Source organism: Bombyx mori, chromosome 16, assembly GCF_030269925.1.
Source record: "Bombyx mori chromosome 16, ASM3026992v2".
NCBI lineage: Eukaryota > Metazoa > Arthropoda > Insecta > Lepidoptera > Bombycidae > Bombyx > Bombyx mori.
Genome location: NC_085122.1, coordinates 4,039,280 through 4,065,574, shown reverse-complemented (window position 1 = coordinate 4,065,574; position 26,295 = coordinate 4,039,280). Strand labels below are relative to the sequence as shown.

Below are 26,295 nucleotides of genomic sequence, written 5' to 3'. Positions count from 1 at the left end.
AGTATGTGAGATTTGACGATCTGCAAGGTGTTGGGAGCAGACCGCGGGCCCAAGAAGTTATAGGGCGCTACTGCACTAAATGACTCCCCTGCACTCTTACACCCGACGTCCGATCTCCGTCCGGGGTCATAACCCGGTCAGAGTAGGGGGTTCCCGCGGTCAACGCTACAATCAGACACGATCTCTGTCACTAGATCTGTCACTATTCTATCAATTCAAAATCGATGGTCTTGCGAACGATTCCGATGCTCATGCGAAAATAAGATTCATTAAAAATCGCTTACCTTCAAGGAACAAGCAAGGTCTCGAACGTTTGATCTAGAATGTTGTGTAACGTGTCCATTATCGATATTATTTTTTTTTGGATTTCCTGTATAGACAGATGTTGATGGACGGTACGCGGTTTAGATGTAAACACAAAGATGAAGATTGATGTTATACATTAATTATGAAAAAAAAAAACTAAAAAAAACACGAAGGATTTTCTCGTTGAATTTTAAAAAAAACATCGTGGTACCTCGGCTCTGAACCTTGGAAAGTAATAATACGTTTTCTGTATTATTGTCATCATGAAAAACTATATCTTCATATAGTATCGATCGTCTTTCTCAATACATGCGTTTTACCTACTGGAGCCTGTATACAAATCCTCTCAGGTTGAGCCCCTGATTTTCCCTACCCGTCTAAGCGTAACTGGAATAACTTTTAGGCTACCAGCAAATAGTAAATACTCAAAGTCAGCTCCAAATAGCGCATGGAAGATCTTTACGACATATGTAATTTATAAAGTAAGTTCTCTTTGCTTCTTACAGAGGTGCACACGACCCACCTGATTGTGAGTAGTCAGTGTCGTTCATCTATATATTAATACGTGAAGCAAAAACTTTGTACCCCTTTTTACGAAAATTGCGCGGACGGAGGAGTATGAAATTTCCCACACTTATACAGAATATAGAGAAGGAGTGCAGAATGCTAATAATTGTTTTTAAATTATGCATTAATCGTGGCTGTTGTTTCCAGGCGTAGTTTGGTAGAGCATTCCTTCGATGGCGGGTTGGACGATGGTTAAAAAGAAATTATGGAACCATCTCGAACAATTTCTCAGAGCAGATATATTTTATGTTAAAATCTTTTTCATATTTTACTTCTCATCTGTTACACACTATAGCTACATTTGACACTAAATATTTTACAATGAAACCGGTTCGACTTTGGAATGTAAATGGAATAATTGAATGTAAATTATGCATACATTGTGTGTTGTATGTTAATTTTAATAGGTAATCAGTATTTACATTGTATCGCTTTCTTTGCTATTGTCTTTTCCATCACCGGTTGCCTAGTGGAGATACCTGTCTAACGGTAACAGACCGGCATATTGCTTATATATCTAATTTATTTGATCTAGTTTGTTTATTTATGTATTTATATGTAAGTATGTGCTTAGTTAATATTTAATGAAACACATACATAAATCCTATTCTACTTTGTAAATATTTATTGAGTATTGTAGTATCGATCAGTTGTTTGCAATAGGTATAGTACAAATACATATATAAAATATATAAATAAATAGCATACTTAAAACTAGCATGCCTATTGCTAGCAAATGTAAGCATACTCAATAGCACGCTTTTTAGCATGCTATTTTAGAGCATGTGTAACAGTACCTTTTTCTTTTATTTTGTTGGCTGAGAAATAATTCGTGTCCGAGTTAAGCTCACCTTTGTACATCCCATTTAAATTCTGTCTTTTGAATATTTATGTGTGCCAAAATAGAGAATAAATTTAATTTAGTTTAAATAAATAAACAGATATAACCTACCATAGGTAGTACCATACAAAGGCTTAATTCACGAACTCTTTTTTCCTACCTATGCTGATAGCCTTAAGAGGCTATATCAGCGTCACACTAGAGTGTAGGTGAAGTGAAGAGGTGTTGCTAACACTGGCCCTAGCAAGAGCAGTGCTTCGCAGAATCTACCGCCGATTCGGAAATGCGACCCACTTAGAAGATCCGGCGAGAACGGTGACCAGGGCTTGAGGTAACTAAAAGCACTGTTCGTGGATCGGGAGTATTCGAAATAAATATAAATATTTACTAACAATCACGCCACGTTAACTGGTCCTGTGCTAAGTTCGTAAAGAACTTGTGTTACAAGTACCAAATAACGGAAATAAATATAATATTTATATTATACACATACATCTACTTAATATACACCCATAACCCTGGAAAGACATTTATATTTATCATAGTGACCATGTCACTTACCACTACACCAGACGGCCGTTTGAATACGAACCCGTTACAGCAGAATGGTATTCGTGATTTCACGTTCATAGATCCAAGGCCATATTCTTATCTTCGAGAGTCTAATCTTAGGTAATCCACCTCAAATATAGAAAGCGTGTCAATTCGAGTCTGCATAGAAAATTAGTCATTCTGAAATAAGTCGTATCACATTTCACTAGTCATCGTATTTTGTCGTACGGATTTTATTAGCTAACTAGCGACCCGCCCTCGCTTCGCTTCGGAAACATTAAATTTTATTATTGATAGTTGAGTCCTGCGTTGTTACTCGCGGTTATTGTCATACCGCGAGTGACGCCGCGGGGAAAAGTTAGTATAAAAAAGTAGCCTAAGTTACTCCTTATATCATCAGCTATATGTCAGTGAAAGTCCCGTCAAAATCGGCCCAGCCGTTCCAGAGATTAGCCGGAACAAACAGACAGACAGACGAAAATTGTAAAGAATATTATTTTGGTGTATGTACCGTATATATATTCATATGCATGTAGTAAAAAGCGGTTATTTCAATATTACAAACAGACCCTCCAATTTTATTTATATGTATAGATGAAGCTAATACATTTTTATTGTATGTATAATGGTGCTATCGTAGCGGCTTGGCTGTGGTCCTGACATTGCTAAAGTCCAAGAACCACGGTAACCACTCATAATCAGTTGAGCGGTATGCTCTTCTGCAAGGGCAATATTGGGAAATACACGTAGGATTGGTAAGAACGGAACGTATGAAAAGATTGTGGAACGGAGCGTTAAGATTTGAGTGAGAGAAAATGGTAAGAAAGGAAAAAGAGAATGACAGACAGAATGTCAGAGAAAAGGAAGATGGCAATGACGGTTGAAAAATGAGCAAGACGTAATAAAAGTGTTAATTATTAATTATTATTAGAAGAGATTTTGGAATAGGGGAAGTTTTATTTTATGCGCTGCGATCCCTATTCTACATACATTATGACCGAAAAAAAATTGTACTGAAGTTTCATACTTTGGCAACATTGACAACTGGAAAACCTTCGTCTCTTGGCTGTACTTGGCTATCCTATCAACCCAAAAAATGCCAATTTCGTATAAATACGAGTATATCAATCAATAGCTGATGGCATAGAGCATGACTTCAAAGTTATCAGTGTCAGGAACTGGAAGGAGAAAGTACAGAGCAGTCTGGAGAGACATACTGGACCAGGTTAAGGCTCACCCTGGGCTTTAAGACCTAAGATGATGATGAGATTAATAGCTACTAGCTGATCTATTTAGAAATTGTCAATCTATATATTAATACGTGAAGCAAAAACTTTGTATCCCTTTTTACGAATATTGCGCGGACGGAGGAGCATGAAATTTTCCACACTTATAGAGAATATAGAGAAGAAGTGCACAATGCTAAATTTTTTTTAAAATAATGCATAAACGATACATTAAATCAATAAAGAAAACATTACACACACTACATACCATGTATGTGACGCACACATGCATGCATACTATTTATTGTCAAACTTTTGTTCTTGACGTCTGCTGTCAAATTGAGAATAGATTAAATATTGTTTGTCTTTGTTAATATTTTTTATAGTGTAGTCTTGGCGAAATTTGTGATTAAAGAAGTATAAAATACAATCATAATAGTGTACAAACTTACAATTCCAATTAATTATAGTCGAATTTCGACTACTCCGGGACCTCTAGTGGTCATCAATCACCAATCATAAATAGCACATTAGTTAGTCGTATCATAATGAGTGAATCATCGCTATTAAACACGATAAGCGTATGTACGGGTATATTGTGCTTAAATTACCGCGCAGAAGACACGCCTTCTAGTTTGAGAGGTGAGATTTCGATCTTATAATATCACAGTGTGAGCCGTAAGCGCTTACTTGTGTCGATACAGAAAGAGTTTCTATTTTTTATTTTATTGCTTAGACGGATGTGGACGTGGACGAGCTCACGGCCGGTTACCGGAGCCCATAGACATCTACAATGTAAATGTCGCCACTCACCTTGAGACATGAGTTGTAAGATCTCACTTTTAGCAGTAAAACGGCTGTCCCGCCCTTCAAGCCGAAACGCATTACTGCTTCACGGCCGAAATAGGCAAGGTAATGAATGATACCTACCCGGCGGACTCACAAGGCGTCCTACCACCAGTAAGATAAGATAAAGTAGTAAGTAATTAAGTAAGTAAGTAAGTGAAATTATTAGGAAGGCGAGTGTTTTCTTTTTAACAAGGGTTAAAGGGATAAAAGGGTTATCAGCTTCGTATGTGTTTACATATTTGTATGTTACGGAATCTGTGAACGTCATTTTTAGAGTTTTCTAGACGCCCGAACAATTTGAAATTCGATTGACGCATCAAGGACCGAGGACAATGCATTATATTTTTTTATAGCAGCTTATTATATTAATAGAATATCTGAAACCGAATAAAAAATAAAATTAAATGGATTGTTAGTTTATTTTAGTATTTAAGCGTATTTTTTTGTTTTCAAACTACACATATTATTTCATTATTATGCACCTTTTATACCTTTACGTAATCTGTACCAATTTCACCATTTTAATACTCAAAATTAAAATAATATTGGCAACATTATCTCGCGAAGCTAATGACGTTCTTTTGGAGCGAACTGTTTTATTATGTTAAATATAGTGATTGTTCGGATTTAAATAAGAATCATGTGTCATTTTTTAGTAATTGAGAAAAACAAAACCATAGAAGTCATAATAAATTATCGCTATTTCACTGGCATCAGAACGATATAACACTATAAACTTAGGCTCAAAGGTTGAGTCACTAATGGACTATAAAAAAATTGATAATGCAAATTGACGATGCAATTTTGGGAGCCTAATTTTTCATTTACTTCAGATCTTGCATCCATATTACATTAATTAACAATTTCGGAACAAAATAAAAGTAATAATAACAAAATAAAAAATTAAAAATATGTCCAAAAAGGGTTTAAAATTTAAATTTAAAATCTCTGTATGGTTTACAAGAGAGCGTTCCTAATACATTTTCCGCTTTTCATGACCATCACATAGTTAGTGGAACAAAGTGAGCACCGTGTACACTGCGTCGTTGATTACATCTCACTTATTAGATAACTGATAATCAGTTTAATTCCTATTTATTTGTCCGTGCTGTGCGCGGAAAATACCCTACTGTTAAGACGGAGGTTTTAGTTGTCTGGGATTCTTTCTAAGGCTTTATTATTGACAATAATTGGAACGAAGTTCCTTATCGCGCGTTGTGAAAGGGGGCTAGACGGAAAAAATTCTTACGAAAAGTTGTCACGACACTTTTTAGATCCGTCATTCTGACCAATCAACGTGTAGGCGCTTATCACGTGACGTTGCTCGTATCCGATTGGTCCGCGTAATGAGTACAGTTTCGCAAGATAGCGTTTCAACAATAGTAATTTAGTTCATAGTATTGTTTTTTTCTTCTTCATAATGCCGTAATTTTTTATTATAACTTTAAAAAAAAATTACAATTCCTTCACTAATTAATCGAAAGGAACTTCGTTCCATCCGGGTGTCCCTTGACACCTCTGCAGTTTTTTTTTGCTTTTTTTTGTTTGTTGAAGTTAATAACTTCTTATGGGAGGTTAAACCGTTTCGTTACGTAACGCGTTACGTCACCAGTATATCTGGCTTCCCTTTCTCTCACGCATACGGCAGAAGTACTGAGAATATAACTCCTAATTATTTACATATCTTTTTCAATTTATATAAGAATTTTCTTTACATTATCATATGAATATACATAAAACTATAGTGATAATAACCAAAGCTTTTCTCAAGTTAAGCAATATCCATATTAATTAGTTCAACTTAGATTACTTTAAGTTTTCACTTCTGTCTGGTGTCCCGAGACGCATAATTTTATTTATTAACTAGCTGACCCGGCAGACTTCGTAGTGCCTCAATCAACAAATAAAATACCTGAACTTTTGTATAAAATAAACTTAAAACAAACAAAGAAACCCGTCCGACGGGGGACACGTCAAAGGAAAAACAAAATTGTCATTTTTATTTAATTCCGAGAATTTTAAACCTTCTCTGAACTTTCACAAATAATTCAAGACCAAAATTAGCTACATCGGTCCAGCCGTTCTCGAGTTTTAGCGAGACTAACGAACAGCAATTCATTTTTATATATATAGATAATATTTATAATATCTTCTTCTTCGTTGTTATCCTTTAGGCAGAGTGGTCGTGACTGTGATGCTTTCAGTTAAGAGTTTTACAAACCGGCATCACTGGTTCCTTCAGGATGCGCATCTAGTGCTTGCTGGTGGTAGGAGGTGCTATGAGTCCGGACAGGTAGATACCACCACCCTGCCTATCTCTGCCGTGAAGCAGTAATGCGTTTCAGTTTGAATGACCGAGCAGTGGTTGTGCTATAAAAACTGAGACTTAGAACTGATGTCTCTAAGTGAGTGGCCGTATTTACGTTGTTGATGTCTATGTGCTCCAGTGACTACTTAACATTAGGTGAGCTGTGAGCTCGTCCACTTATCTAAGCAATAAAAAAAAATATTATTGGTTAAATTTTTAATAAGGATAATTCATAATCTCGGGATTATAGCTGGTTCTAATGTTGCGACTAATTTACCATAGACAAATTCTAGAGTTTGAAACTATGATAGAGACAAATAACGAACTACCGACAAAAATGAACAAAAGCGATTTCGTTAATAAATCGGCTTGGATCTGCCGGACCTATTATTATCCTTCTGACCAAATCGAGCTATTTCACTAGATCTACATCGGTGACTTCACGATTTCATAACTATGTATGATTTCACCACATACACGTACTTCCCCTTAATACCTATAGAATACACGTATTATTATAATGAACGGTTTTTGTAGGTAATTTGCTTTTTCCTAAGAATTTTCCATGTTGTTTGCTAGTTAACCTACTCACACACGCTCAAGACATAAATTGTATAGTGTGAATAATTTTCTATATAAAATATACTTAAAATACATTCACATGTCTCGATGATTAAGTAACATATATTTAATGACATAATATATTTGAAACTAAGATTGTGTGTGACCTGATATAGTTAATAAAAAATATAAATATAAAAATAAGTTCAAATATTTTTTATTGAGTCGAAATTTTTTCTAGTAATAATATGATTTTGAGTTCGATGATCCAAACATATATTAGTCTAGAAGAACTTTAGTGTCGGATATAATGGGACCTGACCTGATACCTGTGAAGGCTTAATATCTACTGGGTGTAAATTCCGCTTAGAATTTATAGTTAATGGGTAGGTTCATCTGGTGTTAAGTGCATTTTGGAGCCAATCTACCGGCTTCTTTCGAACGTTGAAGGCTTTTTTTTTATTGCTTAGATTGGTGGACAAGCTCACAGCCCACCTGGTATTAAGTGGTTACTGGATCCCATAGACATCTACAACGTACATGCGCCACCCACCTTGAGATATAAGTTCTAAGGTCTCGGTATAGTTACAACGGTCAAACCGAAACGCATTACTGCTTCACGGCAGAAACAGGCAAGGCGGTGGTACCTAGCCGCGCGGACTCACAAGAGGTCCTACCACCAGTAAAAATACATACATATACTGACTTTATATTATAATATAGTATACAAATATATATACATACTTTTATTTAATATGGTAAGGATCTATTTCCTCGCGACCTTTATTCGTGTGCACATTTATTTCGTATTCTATTGTATTTACACGTTCCACTTCTGTAGCGACACAGAACGATAAATCCATAATATGAATATTAGATTATTTTGAAGCTATATTTTGTCTGCGCCTTATGATCTGTCCATTTAAAAACGATGTTTTATTCAACAATTGTCGGATAAGTTCGGTTTTATCTAACTGACCTGAAATCATAGCGTCTGCTGGTATAATAAATAAACATTGTACGGAATAGCAGTGCGCTCCGAATGGTTATTTTTTATGGCTTTTCTACTGGTGGTAGGACCTGTTGTGCGTCCGAGCGGGTAGGTACCACCGCCCTGCCTATTTCTGCCGTGATGCAGTAGTGCGTTACGACTTGAAGGGTGGGGCAGCCGTTGTAACTTTGTATATATATAGATAAAAAGTTTTCTTCCCAGGAGGCAGTACAAAATGCTTTCACACAGTTTGTAGAATCTAGATCACCAGAGTTCTATAGCAAAGACATAAATGACATTTCTATTAGATGGCAGCAATGTATAGATAATAATGGTAGATATTTTGGTTAAACAAATATGTTAAATGAAGAAGAAAAAAACGAATTTCAATTTTCAGTACAAATCGGCAATTTCATTCTTTAACCCCTCATGCTTAGACGTATATTAGGTATAATACGAACAGATTTTTGATCAACGCTCAGTAATGCAGAATGATAAAAAAATGAGAATGGAGACAAACGACAGGAGATGGAAGAACGAAGACACTTAAGCCTACGGAGGGGAATCGTTCATTTCTTCCACCATCTATTTCTCAGCGCTACTCATCACCCCTGTCCAGGCAGGCAGTTCAAGTCCGGGCAGAGGTGATGCCCCAAGGCCCGATCTGTGCCCCGGGACACGAGGACCCCCCACGGATGCAGAATGGTGTTGTGGCGAGTAGCCATCATACAACGCAAGATAATTGACAGATGCCTGAATCTCGCTTACGACATTTTCAAGATAAAGCGCATATATACAAGTTCCGAACAACAACTTCCCGACCGTCGGTCTACCGAGCAAATATCACCCGCTCGGTGGAAGATCTTCCCTTTGTCGTTTAAGCCTCCCTACATCTGTCTTATCTTATACCTCTAAACCAGCAATTCTTGTATATTAATATATATATATATATATATATATATATATATATAATCTGAATCTCGGAAACGGCTCCAACGAGTTTCATAAAATTTAGTATACAGGGGATTTCGGGGGCGATAAATCGATCTAGCTAAGATTTATTTTCAGAAAATGTTGTTTTATTCGTGTTTTCAATAATCAACTCTTCCCGACATCTATTGGCGAATAATAATACTATTTTTCTTAATTGAGGGCAACTAACCGCTTTAAAGAAAACAAGATGGCGTTATCAAAAAAAAAAAAAACCGGTCATCATCTAATAATTCTTATAACGCATACCATTATGCAATGAACGTATTTGGGAATGAAAGCAAGCCCTTAGCTTTTTGTATATTCTCAATGGTGGAACTGAATTTCGAAACTGCGGTCAATTCATGATTCTTTGAAAGCTCCCATAAAATCTTATTTAAATTAATAAAAAAATTGTTATACTTTTAAATTATTATTTTAATTATTTAAAAGTAGCTATGCAATAACTTTTTGATAGTTATTGCAAAATCAAACAACTTATCGAACGCTTCGAAATCTATCCGTGTTAACAATTGACGTCGTGATATCGAAAAATAAAAGAAATCAATTCAAATCTAATTTTTATCAGCTTGACCTGTATAAATTTATTTTAAATTTATAGAATTCGGTTTTCAAGTCCGGACATTGGAACGAAATCCAATATTAATACAATAGAATTAGTTAAGGAATGATGATTTAGGAGTGATGTCTATTTCACTTGAGTAAGCGTGACCGCGACTGGGCAACGCAAGCCGCCATCGCCCGAAGCATGTCATGTCGGATACCCCGGATCCACTGTCGGTGCCTTTAGGCCCCTCAAGCACTGGTCACCATTCTAAGCCATAGATACAGGCCGGTGAGTTTCTCGCCGGATCTTATCAGTGGGTCGCGATTCCGATCCGGATCCTACAGAGCACTGCTCTTGCTAGGGCTAGTGTTAGCCAAATTCTCTGAGCCCATGAGCTCACCTACCCGTCCGGGCGTAGCTCGGAAAAGCTTCTTAGACTACAAGCGAATAGATAAGAAAAAAGTAATAATATTACGTAAATATATTATGATTTATTTATAAAACATTTTACTTAATTAGTTAACGTTGACTTTTGGGCCATTGTTCTGGGTGCTGAAATTGCATTTCAATTTTTTCGCAACCGCGTCAAAATGCAATTTTGTATTAAAACATAAAATTCAGAAAGCTAACTCTACGTAAGATAACTTTACGTGGACATACATACAAACGTACATTATCTTTCATTTATAAATATATAGAATAAATATCAAATCGACTTATAACATTACGTATCTTGTCGGAGTGGTCACTTCTCCCTTTATATGTGTGCAAAGTTTCCTATCAATTGGGCCAACTCGAGTTTTAGGTGGACATACACACAAACATCTCTTTTATATGTATAGAAGACTAGAAACTTTGAACCAAAACAAGCAGTAAGCAGTATTTCAACAATAAAGAGTTGGGTGCTGGAGAGATTCTGTTTTACTCGCAGAGGAGCTGTCTTATCTTTACTCTTGAGTTTAAGTGTAGGCGTTTAGTCAGATGGGCACCGACTAGAGGAAAAACTAAAAAAAATGGTGATATAAAAATAATTATAGAATACGTATTAAGCTATTTTACTGTAGGGGAATTTTTTACTAACTTAACTATGATATATTTTTTATTGAAACACAATTTTGCTCGTGAAAAATAAATTCATGAATACCGTCAATTGGTCGGCAATTTAGCGTCACATCGGGAGACTGATATCGCCAGCTCAAACAATTAATAACGGCTCAAAAGCTTAAAAAAAGCTCTCAGCGATAAAACGGTCCGTAATTAATGGTTTTCATTTGCGTACGGTGGTTTATATTGGTGTACAAAAATAGCGTACTGTATTATGTAAATTTTATTATGAAGGTAATTTATGTAAAAACACTTTTACATAAATGCGTGATCTATGGTTTCTACCTGTACGCTTGTACGCGATTTTATATAATTACTTACTTATTAACATTACATTACTTTGATTTAAAAATGCGGTTAAATATATAAAAGTCGTCGTGGCCTAAAGGATAAGTCGTCCGGTGCAATCGTTTCAAGCGTTGCATCAGTGTTCGAATCCCGCAGGCGGGTACCAATTTTTCTAATGAAATACGTACTTAACAATTGTTCATGATTGACTTCCACGGTGAAGGAATAACATTGTGTTGTAATCAAACCAGTAAAATTATAATTTGCGGAATTACTGGTGGTAGGACATCTTGAATCCGCACGGGTAAGTGCCACCGCCCTGTCTATTTCTATCGTGGAGCAGTAATATGAAGTGTAGGGCAGCCGTTGTACTGTTAAAACTGAGACCTTAGAACTTATATCTCAAGGTGGGTGGGGCATTTACGTTTTAGATTTCTATGGGCTCCGGTAACCACTTAACACCAGGTGGGCTGTGAGCTCGTCCTCCCAACTATGCAATAAAAAAAAATTAGCACTTATGTCTCGAGGTAGGCGGCTGCATTTATATCGTAGGTGTCTATGGGCTCCGGTAACCACTTAACACCAGTTGGACCGTGAGCTCGCCATGCTAATGACATATTTTGATGGAGAATGTCAGTCAACTGGGAAGAATAAAGAAGAGAAATGAGTTCTTCGTCGTATAAATCATTCGTGAGCACATGAGGTTATATAGTTTGTTAAGGTTTTGACTCTGAGAACAAAAGTCTTAGCCTTAGGACAAATCATTTCCTAGTAGACTTGATGAAAAATCGACAATCCTGCCTCAAAGATGTGAATAAAAGGAAATCGAAACGAAAATCGAAGACCGCTTTCCTAAAACAAATTCGATATCAAATGTAGTGCGTAACATCTGTAATATGTTACAGAATATCTCACTAGAGTCGTAATATCATACAAATTTCGCCCCAGTTTCCTGAATTGTCTGGTCGGTAAGAAATAAACGATTATTCCTGTAGGAGCACGAGAATTTATTTGGTTGCCTTATTCATGTTTACTGTCGATTTTACTGTCGATTTGATGGTATACTGTAATCATAAACGGAATTTGCAATGGATGTTCTGAATCATAAATTCGTGTTAGTCATACGTTTCGGCTTGAAGTTAGCACATCCAAGTACCTATGTAGTTAGAAGGTAGTTACTATGAAAATCAGACTTTTGTAGCCCTCACTTATAATAATTTAGAATTAATTGGAATACAGGAAAAAATGCAAATAATATTAACTGTTGGAAAATTTAGCAAGAATTGTAAAGTTCATATCGTGAAAATCAGCCCTTTGGTACACGGTTGGGTATAGGCGACCCCTTTCTTATGCAATAGTTATTGTTATTGCTCTTTTAAGTAGACGAGCATACGGCCCACCTGACGTTTAGTGGTTACCGTCGCCCATGGATGTCAGCAATGCCAGGGACAAGCCAAGCCGCTGCCTACTGTTAATGTTCGATTGGCTGCTACTCTTAACCCACGGCGGCCTGACTATGTCATCGGCAGTGGCGGATTTGTGTCGATTTGCAGTTCGGCCGCCCTAGGCCCCAAACCATCATCTGCCCCTTTCTCAGCATCCACCATATAGACTACATAATGAAATTACTTTATTGCCAACTTTTATCTAAATAGATTTAGTAATTTAGGAAAAAAAAAATTGTTTTATGTGGTATAGATTGCACCATGCAGTGCAGTCCGCCCGCCATACGTTATGATAAGTTTTTTTTGACACGATTGGGGCCGCCCCTAAATCTGGCCGCCCTAGGGTAAATCCGCCACTGGTCATCGGTCCGCTGTGCCTTAACTCTCCTGGCACCTCATCAATCTAATCTCGGTCACAATTCTCTCACTGTCCTATTTCATCCGCTGTCATTTCGTCTTGCCAGTGTCCAAATTCCAATATTTACGAATACAAACAAAATTTTATACAAACACATAAAATCAATTAAAATTAGATGTAACTTAATATCGTATACGAGTGGATTGCTTTATAATGAATTGTTAAACGAATTCATATGAAAATACTCCATTCTAGAACGCATTTATTTAAATAAAATGCGTACAATTTTATAATAAACGCTGTTGGGTAAATACTACAGTGATTTAATAGAATTAAATTACGTGACAATTTTGTCTGGGGCCCGATCCAATGAATCGGAGTCGTCGTGGCCTAAAGGATAAGACGTCCGGTGCATTCGTATGTAGCGATACACCGGTGTTCGAATCCAGCAGGTGGGTACCAATTTTTCTGATGAAATACGTACTTAACAAATGTTCTCACGGTTGACTTCCACGGTAATGGAATAACATCGTGTAATAAAAATCAAACCCGCAAAATAATAATTTGCGTAATTACTGGTGGTAGGACCTCTTGTGAGTACGCGCGGGTAGGTACCACCGCCCTGCTTATTTCTGCCGTGAAGCAGTAATGCGTTTCGGTTTGAAGGGTGGGGCAGCCGTTGTAACTATACGTGAGACCTTAGAACTTATATCTCAAGGTGGGTGGCGCATTTACATTGTAGATGTCTATGGGCTCCAGTAACCACTTAACACCAGGTGGGCTGCGAGCTCGTCCACCCATCTAAGCAATAAAGAAAAAAGAAAAAGAATTTGCTACGAGCCTCTGATATAATAGCTTCGCTAATCCACTGTACATAGTTTTTATTTATTGTTTATTGCTTAGATGAATGGACGAGCTCACAGCCCATCGGAGCCCATAGACATCTACAACGTAAATCCCACCACTCTCCTCGAGACACGAGTTGTAAGGTCTCAATTTTAACAGTGCATATAGAGGTGTACAAGCTCTTTGGAACAAAAATGCAATATATAAAATTTATATTAAAGTGTATGTTATATAACAAACGCTTTGTTCCAGATGCCCATTGTTCTTGAGAATATTTTATTACATTTGAATACCATCTAAATACATGAATGAAGGTGTATTGTAATCAATTAGATTATGATGTTTTTTAAAATGGTCCTTGAATTTTCTTAACAATCGTTATGGAATATTAGATTTTGTTATTTCAGATTTGTTGCTAAGCGATGTTTCGAAGTTCAATTGTAATTCATTCAAACACCCGTTTTCAACAAAACTGTATTATATTATAATATCAATTGTTTTATTGGTTTGGCTCGAAGACAAATTCGTGTTTCATTTCAATCTTTATCATTTGTTAAGATATACAACGCCTTACTGGCATAGATAGTACCTATATATTCCTAATCAATCTAAACACTTATAAACATGATTAATTAACCTTGGCATGTGCAAAATGTATTTTCTATTTTGTAGTTGAATTTTATGAAAGCGTGTTTTTAATTTCTACGCCCGGACGGATAGATGAGCTCACGGATTCAAACTGAACGAATTTGCTAACACTATCTCTAGCAAGAAAAGAGCTGCGCAGAATCTACCGCCGGATCGGAATAGCGATCCACTGATAAGATCCGGCGAGAAACTCAGTGGGCTGTGTCTATAAGAAAATAAAAGACTCATATTCATTTTATGTATATACTTTCTATTTAGTGTGCGTAAGTTTTTTTAACATTGTAATTCACACATACAGACATGGGCTTTAAAACATTACGTTTTATTTTTTGGGCCGTCTAAGATTTTTTTGCGTGTTGTAAGCACATGCAAAGGTTTTACATTTAATTCTTTCGGGTCGGGGGCCAAACCTTCTATTATTTTTCCTGGTCAAGGTAGGCGGTTTTAGCCGGTGATTGGAACCTTCGCGCTCATATCAAGTTCGAAAATCGTGATTTGAGTGTATATTGTCATAGTGACTCATCGGGTTGCAATGGTCAATATCAAAAATCACAAAAAACAGACTGAAAAGAGGGTACCGATGGGGATCTACTCCTAGCATTCTATCACCGCTCTTCAGTCGAGGATCATGGGGCGACGGCGCCGAATTTCATGAAGTCGTGAAATTTTTAGTAAGTACCCACGTAAATCTATATATTAATACGTGAAGCAAAAACTTTATAGCCTTTTTACTAAAATTGCGCAGACGGAGGAGTATGAAATTTCCCACACTTATAGAGAATATAGAGAAGGAGTGCAGAATGCTAACTTTTTATTGTTATTATTATGCATTAATAATACATACATTAAATCAATTGAAAAACATTACACACTACAATGTATTAGACACACACATATATAATATATACTTTTTGTTTATTGTCAAACTTTTGCTGTTACTTAAAGTCTGTGCTCAAATTGAGAATAGATTAATATTGTTTGTCTTTAATATTATTTGTCTATAGTGTAGTCTTGGCGAAATCTTGGTGATTATAGAATTTAACAATAGAACCGTAATAGCGTTTAAACTTATAATTTCACTTAATTATTATATATTATAAAATATTTTGAAGTCGTCGTGTCCTAAGGGATAAGACGTCCGATGCATTCGTGTTGACCGATGCACCGGTGTTCGAATCTCAGGCGGGTACCAATTTTTCTAATCAAATACGTACTCAACAAAGTTCACTATTGACTTCCACGGTGAAGGAATAACATCGTGTAATAAAAATTAAAAACCCGCAAATTTATGATTTGCGTAATTACCTACTGGTGGTAGGACCTCTTGCGAGTCCGCGCGGGTGGGTGCCACCACCCTGCCTGTTTCTGCCATGAAGCAGTAATGCGTTTCGGTTTGAAGGGTGGGGCAGCCGTCGTAACTATACTTGAGTTGAACTTATATCTCAAGGTGGGTGACGCATTTACGTCGTAAATGTCTATGGGCTCCAGTAACCACTTAACACCAGGTGGGCTGTGAGCTCGTCCACCAATCTAGCAATAAAAAAAAATTAGACGAATTTCGACTACTGCGTGACCACTAGTAGCCGTTAAAGCTTAAAGCAACAGCATCCAGGTCCGTTCCCGGGATGTTCATGAGTGTCGCTAGCCACGGTAAGTTCGATGAGAGATGGATCTAATTTTATACGCTCTCAGGTCTCGTGGTATTTTCCGTAAACGTTTTAAAAACTCTGTACTGTGCGTTTGTGTGTATGTGTGTGTATGTGTGTGTGTGTTTATCGATGGAAGCCCCTCGGAAGGAATAACCAAATTTATTTAAATTCATGACGCAAATACTTTACTCGGCGCGGATGTGACACCATGCACGTATGTACACCGTGAAACAAACATGAAATATTTATATTAATTTAGATTTATTTTCAGTTTTATTCAGTTCAGGGTGTGAAAGTAGACTCTGCTGTGCGGAGGGGTATCCTAAAAATACTTGGATGGATTGTGTGAAAGAGGACATGCGAAAGAACGGTGTGAGTGTAGAGATGACGTATGATAAGCCTGAATGGAAAAAGAGGATGAAGAAGAAGATATTGTTCAGGGTTCTGTTTTCAGTCGAGAAGCATTCGTTCTGCTCAGAATAAGGGGATAAGCATCATATAATGCAATAAAGACTTCGAAGCCCCGTCTCAAAGAGCATGAGAAGAAATAAAACCAACAAAAAATATTCGCAGTGTTTTTTTGACACATGCTTGACACACACTATTATTCCTCCGGTTACAAAGTCAAGGCAATTTCATGAAACATTAAACCGCGTTTATTAAAATGAGGCAACAAAAATGAATTCTTGTTCTTTAGTCTCGCTAAAACTCGAGAAAGGCTGGACCGATTGGTCTTCAATAATTTGTGGAAGTCCAGAGAAGGTTTAAAAGGTAGGTTTTATTTATTTATTTTTTTATTGCTTAGATGGGCGGACATGCTCACAGCCCACCTGGTGTTAAGTGGTTACTGGAGTCGATAGACATCCACAACGTAAATGCGCCACCCACCTTGAGATATAAGTTCTAAGGTCTCAGTATAGTTACAACGTCTGCCCCACCCTTCAAACCGAAACGCATTACTGCTTCACGGCAGAAATAGACAGGGCGGTGGTACCCACCCGCGCGGACTCACAAGAGGTCCTACCACCAGTAATTACGCAAATTATAATTTTGCGGGTTTCATTTTTATTACACGATGTTATTCCTTCACCGTGGAAGTCAATCGTGAACATTTGTTAAGTACCTATTTCATTAGAAAAATTGGTACCCGCCTGCGGGATTCCAACATCGCTGCATCGCTCAACACGAATGCATCGAACGTCTTATCCGTTAGGCCACGACGACTTCGAAATAAATAAATATGTAAATTACTTATAAATAAATAAATTATATAAGTAAATAAAATAAATATGAAAATGCTCAGAATGAAATAAAAATAACAATTTTGTTTTTCCTTTGATGCGTCCCCCGTCCAACGGATTCCTTTTGTTTATTTTATACAAAAGTTTACCTAGTCTTTTATTTATCGATTGAGGCACTACGAAGTCTGCCAAATCAGTTAGTATATATAAAATTTTAAAGAAAAAGAAAATCGACTTCCATTAAATAAGATGAAGACAAGAATATTATCAATCTATAGTTAGATGAAGTCAATAAAATATGTATTATTAAGAAATAGCTTAAAAACTACTACTGGTCATATTTTCATAAAATTTAAATGTTGCTAAAATTAAAATAAGCACCAGCTTTCAAATTAAATAAGAACTATCAAAATCGGTTTACCTATAAAAAAAGTTCTGAGGTAACACACATAAAAATTGGTAGAGTTGATAACCTCCTCCTTTGTTAAAGTCGGTTAACAAAAATCCATCCTTAGTTACGTCTTTCGATTTACCTTTTTTTTTTCACCAAAGACGAACATATACATTTTGAGACATTTCGTCTTTCTATTTACCTTTTTTTTGCCCCTCTTCATACATTTTGTTGAATAATTATTAATCTTTTTTTTTGTTCATTTGCCAAAGTTTGTATTTAATTTTAAACGTTTCGAAACCTGATAGTGACGTCTGCTTGCATCACTCCGTAACAAGCGGGAAAACATTTTCAACTTTCGTACTTTGGAATTAAAGCTTATTTTACTGGGCACTACTGCTGATCTTAGGAAATCGAAAGCGTGATTTTAAATAGAATTATGAATGATTTAATTTCGTTCTAATTCTAAATTATATCAACCACTTTCATATTCCTTAAATAATTTTTTAGTTTAAAATTAACTGATGAGTTATTTTCCAGTTTTTTTTAAATATTTTTTTCCATCGATGTGTGGTCTAGTTCACAACTCTATTGTTGTGAAGCTAAAACTGATTCATTAAAAATCCACTAGTAATTTAAGTTACATAACCTTTCTTCGCTTCTCCTGTAATTTCTATTCTTATAAGGTAGGTATGCTCAAAAATTTTGTGTTTTTGAGGCTCACTTGAGGCTTTTTTTTTATTGCTTAGGTGTGTGGACGAGCTCACAGCCCACCTGGTTGTGAGCAGCATGAGGTTGAAGCCTCAATTTGATTGTAATACGGATGTTCTTTCAAATTGGAAGGCATGACGGTTTTGCTGCAGAAATAAGCGAAACAAACTTACCGGTGCGGACTTACGACACATCCTACCACAAGTCAAATGTGTAAAAACACATGTGTGTAATTCACACGTGGTAGAAGTGAAACCTTCAAAAATGTTTGCTTCAAGATAATGAGACGTATGTCAAATTTCGGGAAGAGGATAGCTGTAGGTAATGATCATAGTGATACAAAGTTTGATAATTATTTTACATTTTTACATATTTTTATATATATTACGTAGATTTATTCAGAATGTATTAAGTACGAATATTAGGTTCGAAGGCAGAGCACAAAGAAAATTACGAACATAAGACACTGTATAATGGTTATATCTTATGAATTTATGTGTCTTTTTACTGTTACTCTTTTATTTCATCGACTTTCAAATCAGAACGATGCTAAAGAAGTTTGCACTTTAAAAATAAAAGCAAATTGGTTTTTTTTTATCGCTTAGATGGGTGGACGAGCTCACAGCCCACCTGATGTTAAGTGGTTACTGGAACCCATAGACATCTACAACGTAAATGCGCCACCCACCTTGAGATATAAGTTCTAAGGTATAGTTACAACGACTGCCCCACCCTTCAAACCGAAACGAATTACTGCTTCACGGCAGAAATAGGCAGGGTGGTGGTACCTACCCGTGCGGACTCTCAAGAGGTCCTACCACCAGTAAACAGTAAACTAGTAAACCAGTTTAAACATGGAGAACTGAATTGTGAACTTGTCGGATACCTGATGTGGTAATAAGATCCAAATATCTACAATACCGATATCGCCTCGATAGCAATAATTCATAAAACTTTTATTGTTTTTGTATAGATGCATAATATTTATTCGATAATTTGTAACTAGAATTTAATATAATATCTCCAGTGTGTTTAAAGTTGATTGTTTAATGCCACACTTCTTAATGGTTTGACAACGGCTCTCCTGGTTTTAAGCGGTTTCCGGAATTTATAATAACCGAAATCTGAAATTTATTTCACACTAGCTGACCCGGCAGACTTCATAGTGCCTCAATCGATAAATAAAAGACCTAAACTTTTGTACAGAATAAACTTAAAACAAACAAAAGGAATCCGTCCGACGTGGGACACCTCAAAGGAAAAACAAAATTGTAATTTTTATCTAATTCCCCGAGCATTTTCATATTTATCTACCTTTTAAACCTTCTCTGGACTTCCATAAATAATTCAAGACCAAAATTAGCCAAATCGGTCCATTTGTTCTCGAGTTTTAGCGAGACTAAAGAACAGCAATTCATATATCGCACCTTCGGTAAGACAAGGGCCGAAGTGCTAAAATTTCTGAAAATGAGTTAAATTATTTATTTATTATATTTATTATAATTAAGCCAAAGTGCCTTAAAAACTAATTTCTACCTGTAGGAATAAAGACATTCAATAGATTCAGTTTATTTTCGCCAGATGGCAAAAGTGTCTTTGTACCATTCGTTCGTTTTTTGGATGATATTGGCGCGACAAAATCTTATTGGTCATTTGCGGCATCGCCCACGCGAGTGGTGGTTGTGTACTGGACCATAAGGGTCATTAAGGTAAATATGCCCTTTTTTGTTTTATATTTTGGAAAGACATGGTCACATTTTGTGTACATAACATGCCTAATTTGGGAGCACATATTTGACAGAAAAAATAAATGTCTTACGCATTTACTTGGCCTTCCACAAAGGAATATGTGGCATTTTATAGATTTAATGTAAACCTTTTAGAAGTGAATATTATGTTTTTTTTTTATTTTAGTTTTTTTTTTATCATTGATAAAGATTTTCCTAAGAAAAAGAAGAATAAAGATGTAGAAAATAAGTAGTATTTTCATTTAATAAGTCATTTCAATATAATGTGTAACTTTGGACCCAACTGCACATTTATTTAAATGTTGGAGGGATAATGACATAATTGTAAGCATACATTAATATTTCATTAAATAATTAGTATAAATAAATAAATAACTCAGTCTTTCAAATTACATGTATAAGGTATATTTTTGCTATAAATAAAATACTATTTTACATTAATATGGGCAGAAAAACACAATTTAAATCTATAAAAATTTTAAAACGTCTCTCCTGAACATTTTTAAAATTAGCACTTCGGCCCTTGTCTTACTGAAGGTGCGATATATAGATTAGATATCAAACTCTTCCAACCACAACCCGTATCGAGGCAGAGAATAACAAAAGTAATAGAGTCGCTTTTAAAATATTAAGATGAAATTTTTAATAATATACCTCATATCTGTGTGTGCACTATTTGTATATACTGTTTAACGAAATCTTTAGTATATATTAGATAGGATATGATCTAGCAGCCGCTTTGTGCTCAAAAAATTTCAGTAACTAAATCTTCAAAAGTATATATAAGTATAGTTTCCTAAATCAAATAATCTTAATATTTTATGTACATATTTAACATTCGTTTCATTTTGGCATGGCTTTTGAGGAAAATTAATATTTTATTAGGTATGAATGAGTACCTCAGAGGCGTCTAGCTTGGCTATACCTCTGACACTGGTGATGTCCCTGAACGATTGTGTCACTAACCATAAATTTAGTCACATATTCGCTTCATTTCCAAGGCTTTAGGATACAATTTTGCCTGCGTATCTTTCATAAAAATTGCGTAAATATTTTTCCTACATCTACGAGCTTCTGAATCATTAGCTAAGTCACTCTTAAGTGTTTTTTGCTTGGCTCCATTTAAAGCTTGACCTAGTTTTTAGTAGCTCGCGGCGATAGAGCTTAGTTTTATGAGTAGTACAATATACGCTAGAACGTAGATAGATACCTACGACGCTAAATTCACTGAAAGCTCCCATAGTAAGTTGTACGGAATGGGGAGGTTAAGGTAAATAGAGATTTTCTTTGAAGTTTTTGGGATTTTTATTATTCTCAACGTCTATTGAGTGTTAAACTGCAGTATTTTGAAATTCAGTAGTAAATAAGTGAATTTTATTAGTAGTAGGCAGAAAACTGGACGTATTTTTGTCACAAGAAACAAAAATTTGTCGTTTAATCCAAAAAGCCTTATGAAATATTATGTTAAAAAAATTATTTGTTTTCTAGAAAGCTTTGTCGAGCTATATAATCAGAAACATTTTCTGATACCTAAGTTATTTTGTAGACAATTTTTTTAGAGGTCTTCAAATTTATTCTTAGCACAAATTTAAATAGAATCTAATTTACTAAAACTCAGTCAAGAACAAAATCAAGTATTCCGTGACCTTTAAATGTCTTCTTAATTTTAATATTTACGTAAGATTTAATTTCAATTGTTCTGGACAGAATTTTTATAGTATACAGTCAGTGGAGAGAAAAGAATGATTAGGTTAGATAGGGAGAAGAGATTAGATGAGGCCTCAGTGTTCGAGACGATAAGACGCTCTGAATAGTCAAAACTCTCTTAATTGACGTAATCATTAGTGGCTCTGACTTTAGGCCTGCAAGGGTAGGTTATCTTTCAGATTTTTGCCACGAAACAATCAGAGGTGGGGCAGCCTTTATGCAACTTATTTGAAACTTCAACTTAAATATATTGTGATTTCTATGGGCTTCAATAGCGAAACGAAACTAGACGGGCTTTTTAGTACATTAAGTAAAAGGATAATCGAAAAGTACTGCGCAAAAGGATTTTCGTTGTCCAATAAAACTTAAAGCTCGAGGGCTTTATAAAGGTGTACAAATAAGTTTCCGCCATTTTGAGAAAGATGGTGTGGCACGAGGTTTACGTACGAATTCACAGATGATAATCGGCTTGAAAATTAAGTTGATCATTTAAGAACAACTTAACCCTATCATATTATTAACTCCGTATTAGCATCATATTTTTTTTAATCCAAAAATGTTAAAATTTTAACCAAATAAGCGTCATTTGCGGGAAGTTTTAATTTATTTTATTAATTTAAAAAAATCTGCTGCCGATGCGCATCGGTTGCTCTTAAAAGCATATAATGAGGCTGCCTTGAGTGAGAGAACATGTCGTGAGTGGTTTAAAAAGTTTAAAAACGGTAACGGACAAAGATCGCAGTGGAAGGCCAACAATTTATGAGGATGCAGAGTTGACGGAATTATTGGAGGAAGATTCGTCTCAAACACAAAAATAACTTGCACTTACTTTAGAAGTCACTCAGCAAGCAGTCTCACATGGTTTAAAATCGTTAGGAATGATTTATAAACAAGGGAATTTGGGTTCCATACGAATTAAAGCCGAGAGATGTTGAACGCCGATTATGCATGAGTGAAATGCTGCTAGCTAGGCACCAAAAAAAAAGTTTTTTACATCGAATCGTCACTGGTGATGAAAAGTGGATACATTATGATAATCCAAAAAGAAGAAAATCACGGGGACTACCTGGCCACGCGTCAACATCCACAGCAAAACCGAATATTCATGGAAAAAAAACTCATGCTGTCTATTTGGTGGGATCAGCTGGGTGTGGTGTAATTACGAGTTGCTTAATCCAGGCGAAACAATCACTGGAGCTCTCTACTGAACGCAATTGATGAGATTGAGTCGAGCTCTGAAGGAAAAACGCCCTCAATACTACTCCAGACATGACAAAATTATTCTGCTCCATGTTAATGCTCGTGCGCATGTAGCGGTACCGGTGAATTTTTTTAAAAAAACACTTAATTGGGAAGTACTACCTCACCCGCCGTATTCACCAGACATTGCCCCGTCTGACTATCGTCTGTTCCGGTCAATGGCACATTCTCTGTCGGAGCAGCGGTTTACATCATATGAAGATACCAAAAATTGGGTTGATTCGTGGATTGCTTGAAAAGACGAGGAGTTCTTCAGACGTGGAATCCGAAATCTGCCTGAGAGATGGGAAAAAGTAGCTGCTAGTGATGGACAATACTTCGATTAAATTTAAATTACCGTTCTCTCATAATAAATAGAATTTTTTTGACAAAAAACGGCGGAAACTTATTAATAGGTTCAGTTGAAAATCAAGCTAAGTAATGATAAAAAAGTAAAAAAATGACCTCTTCTATAACCGGATATAATAGTTGTATGTAAGCCCAATCGTAGTTTTTAATATTTTTCTGGAAACATGTATGACGAGAAATTGAACAGACGTAAATTAATTTCGCCTTTTTTTTAACTTATATCTTATATTTAACTTGTATCTCAAGGTGGGTGGCGCATTTACGTCATAGATGTCTATGGGCTCCAGTAACCACTCAACACCAGCTCGTCCACCCATCTAAGCATTAAAAAAAACGATTAAATACATCGAATTGTTGATATTAGTATCAAATAAAAGGGACCTTATTTACAAAGATAAATGTTGCGTATTAAGCGAAATGCCGCTTAAATCAAATAGCCTTTGATATTGATATGAATATTGGGACCGCGGGTATGCAATGGAAATTTACACTTCTTTCATGACTCAAGGAAAAAACATTTTGTTTTCAACCATTTATTTTCTGGAATATAAAGTAGCTTTTAAGCACACAGGCAAATGCTAATGTGCATTTAAATAATATTTTCTCGATTTAATCTAATAATAAATAAATAAACAGGAGACCGGCATGCACTACGTGTTATGTGTATCTCATGCAAATCAACGCACAAAATACAATAACGCATCTCAAGAGGTCGTTCTTGAAGCCTTGTACAATATTAAGGTTATGTTTATTTCTGTAATGAACTATCACTGTTTTAAATAGGTCACGTAATTTATTTATGAAATACGCGAATCGTAAGTTTTTATTTATTTATTTTTTATTGCTTAGATGGTTAGACGAGCTCACAGCCCACCTGGTGTTAAGTGATTACTGGAGCCCATAGACATCTACAACGTAAATGCGCCACCCACCTTTAGATATAAGTTCTAAGGTCTCAGTATAGTTACAACGGCTGCCCCACCCTTCAAACCGAAACGCATTACTGCTTCACGGCAGAAATAGGCAGATCCGCGCGGACTCACAAGACGTCCTACCACCAGTAATTACGCAAATTATAATTTTGCGTGTTTGATTTCTATTACACGATGTTATTCCTTCATCGTGGAAGGCAATCGTGAACATTTGTTGAGTACGTATTTCATTAGAAAATTTGGTACTCGCCTGAGATTCGAACACCGGTGCATCGCTCAACACGAATGCACCGGACGTCTTATCCTTTAGGCCACGACGACTTCAGAACTAACTACAGATCAAACTACAAAAATTAAATCAGCGTTCGACTGAATTATTTGTGCAATGGGCGGACAGCATGGACAGACTTTGTTGAGATTCCAACGCTTAAGCGAAATCCCGCCATCCGGGAGATAATGGATGTTAATTTTTATTGATTTTAATTTATCGGATTATTATCGATATAAAATAAAAAGATAATTGATATCTTAGAAATAAGATTGTGTTTTTAGATGATTTTTACGAAATCACATCTGTGTTTATAGTAAACTAGCGGTCCGCTCCGGCTCCGCTCGGGTCTTTAACAAAAATTTCAACGATTTAAATAAAAGAACACTTATTGCGGCATAACTATAATAGTTAGACATATGCTGTCGCGACACTTTTTGTAAGTAACAATGTGTTCTACAAAGTCGTATTACATTATTTTATTCTATCATCAATCAATAGTTTTCACAGGGCACGCGATGTTAAGAATATTTTACGTTTTTTTTTTACACCTTGGGTTACATTATTGGAGCTTTAGTAAAGATCCCAATTTTTTTTTCAAATAAGATTATAGCCTATGTCACTCGGGAATAGTGTAGCTTCCAAACAGTTAAAGAATTTTTCAAATCGGTTCAGTAGTTTCGGAGCCTATGTAATACAAACAAACAAAAAACAAATCTTTCCTCTGTATAATATTACTAGCGACCCGCCCTCTTTTCGCTTCGGAAACTGTAATTTATTATTGATTTCTCCACTATTTAATGGATGTAATTATACATATAAACCTTCCTCTTCAATCACTCTATCTATTAAAAAAACCGCATCAAAATCCGTTGCGTAGTTTTAAAGATTTAAGCATAGGGGAAAGTGGGGGAAACGCGAACGCTGGGTAATGCCGAATTCAATGGTTCTAATATGTTAGAAAGATATATCCTAATTTTATTTGCCGCCATTTCGGAGATCACGCCACCACTGATGCCAGTCAATAACACGGGAGACGCGGACACACGTACATAAAAAGGTATGCATTTTTCAATATTTTGTATGTTTTAGATGTAATTTTTTGGTAAATTCAAGTTGATGTAACTTTATTTCTATCTACAATAATAATTCAGCTTTTACATAGTGGAATAATCACATATTACTCAGCTAAATGATAATGATGTAGTAGGCAAAATAAATTTAACCAAAATTGTTTTTTGACCTTTAATTATTTTCGATTCCGCGGGGTAAAGACGAACACTCCATGTCGGGCAATCTCGAACATTCGCCGTTACCCCACTCCCGTTTGTTAGTACCCCGTTCAACTTTTTTTTTTATATTATTACAGATGCCTTGTATTTACAAAAGAAAGACCGAACTGAAGTATAGTTGAGAAGATCTCAAAAAGGCTATAGACGATGTTAAAACCAAAAACTCTCCCTGCGTAACGCAGCAGAAACATATAATGTTCCAAAAACCACTAATTTTGACCATCTAATGAAAGAAGTGTTAATATAGCCATGGTTGGATGAAAACCTTTATTTACAGACGATCAGGAAACGTAAGAAATCAAGAAGAAAACGGAAAGATGG

At 35.8% G+C, this 26,295-nt stretch overlaps 1 protein-coding gene across 1 annotated transcript in view; it reads right to left on the bottom strand.

Annotated features, from left to right (window-relative positions):
- The window catches only part of LOC101743550 (fructose-bisphosphate aldolase), a 230,034-nt gene that overhangs the window by 141,125 nt on the left and 62,614 nt on the right, over window positions 1-26,295 (bottom strand). The window lies entirely within an intron of this gene.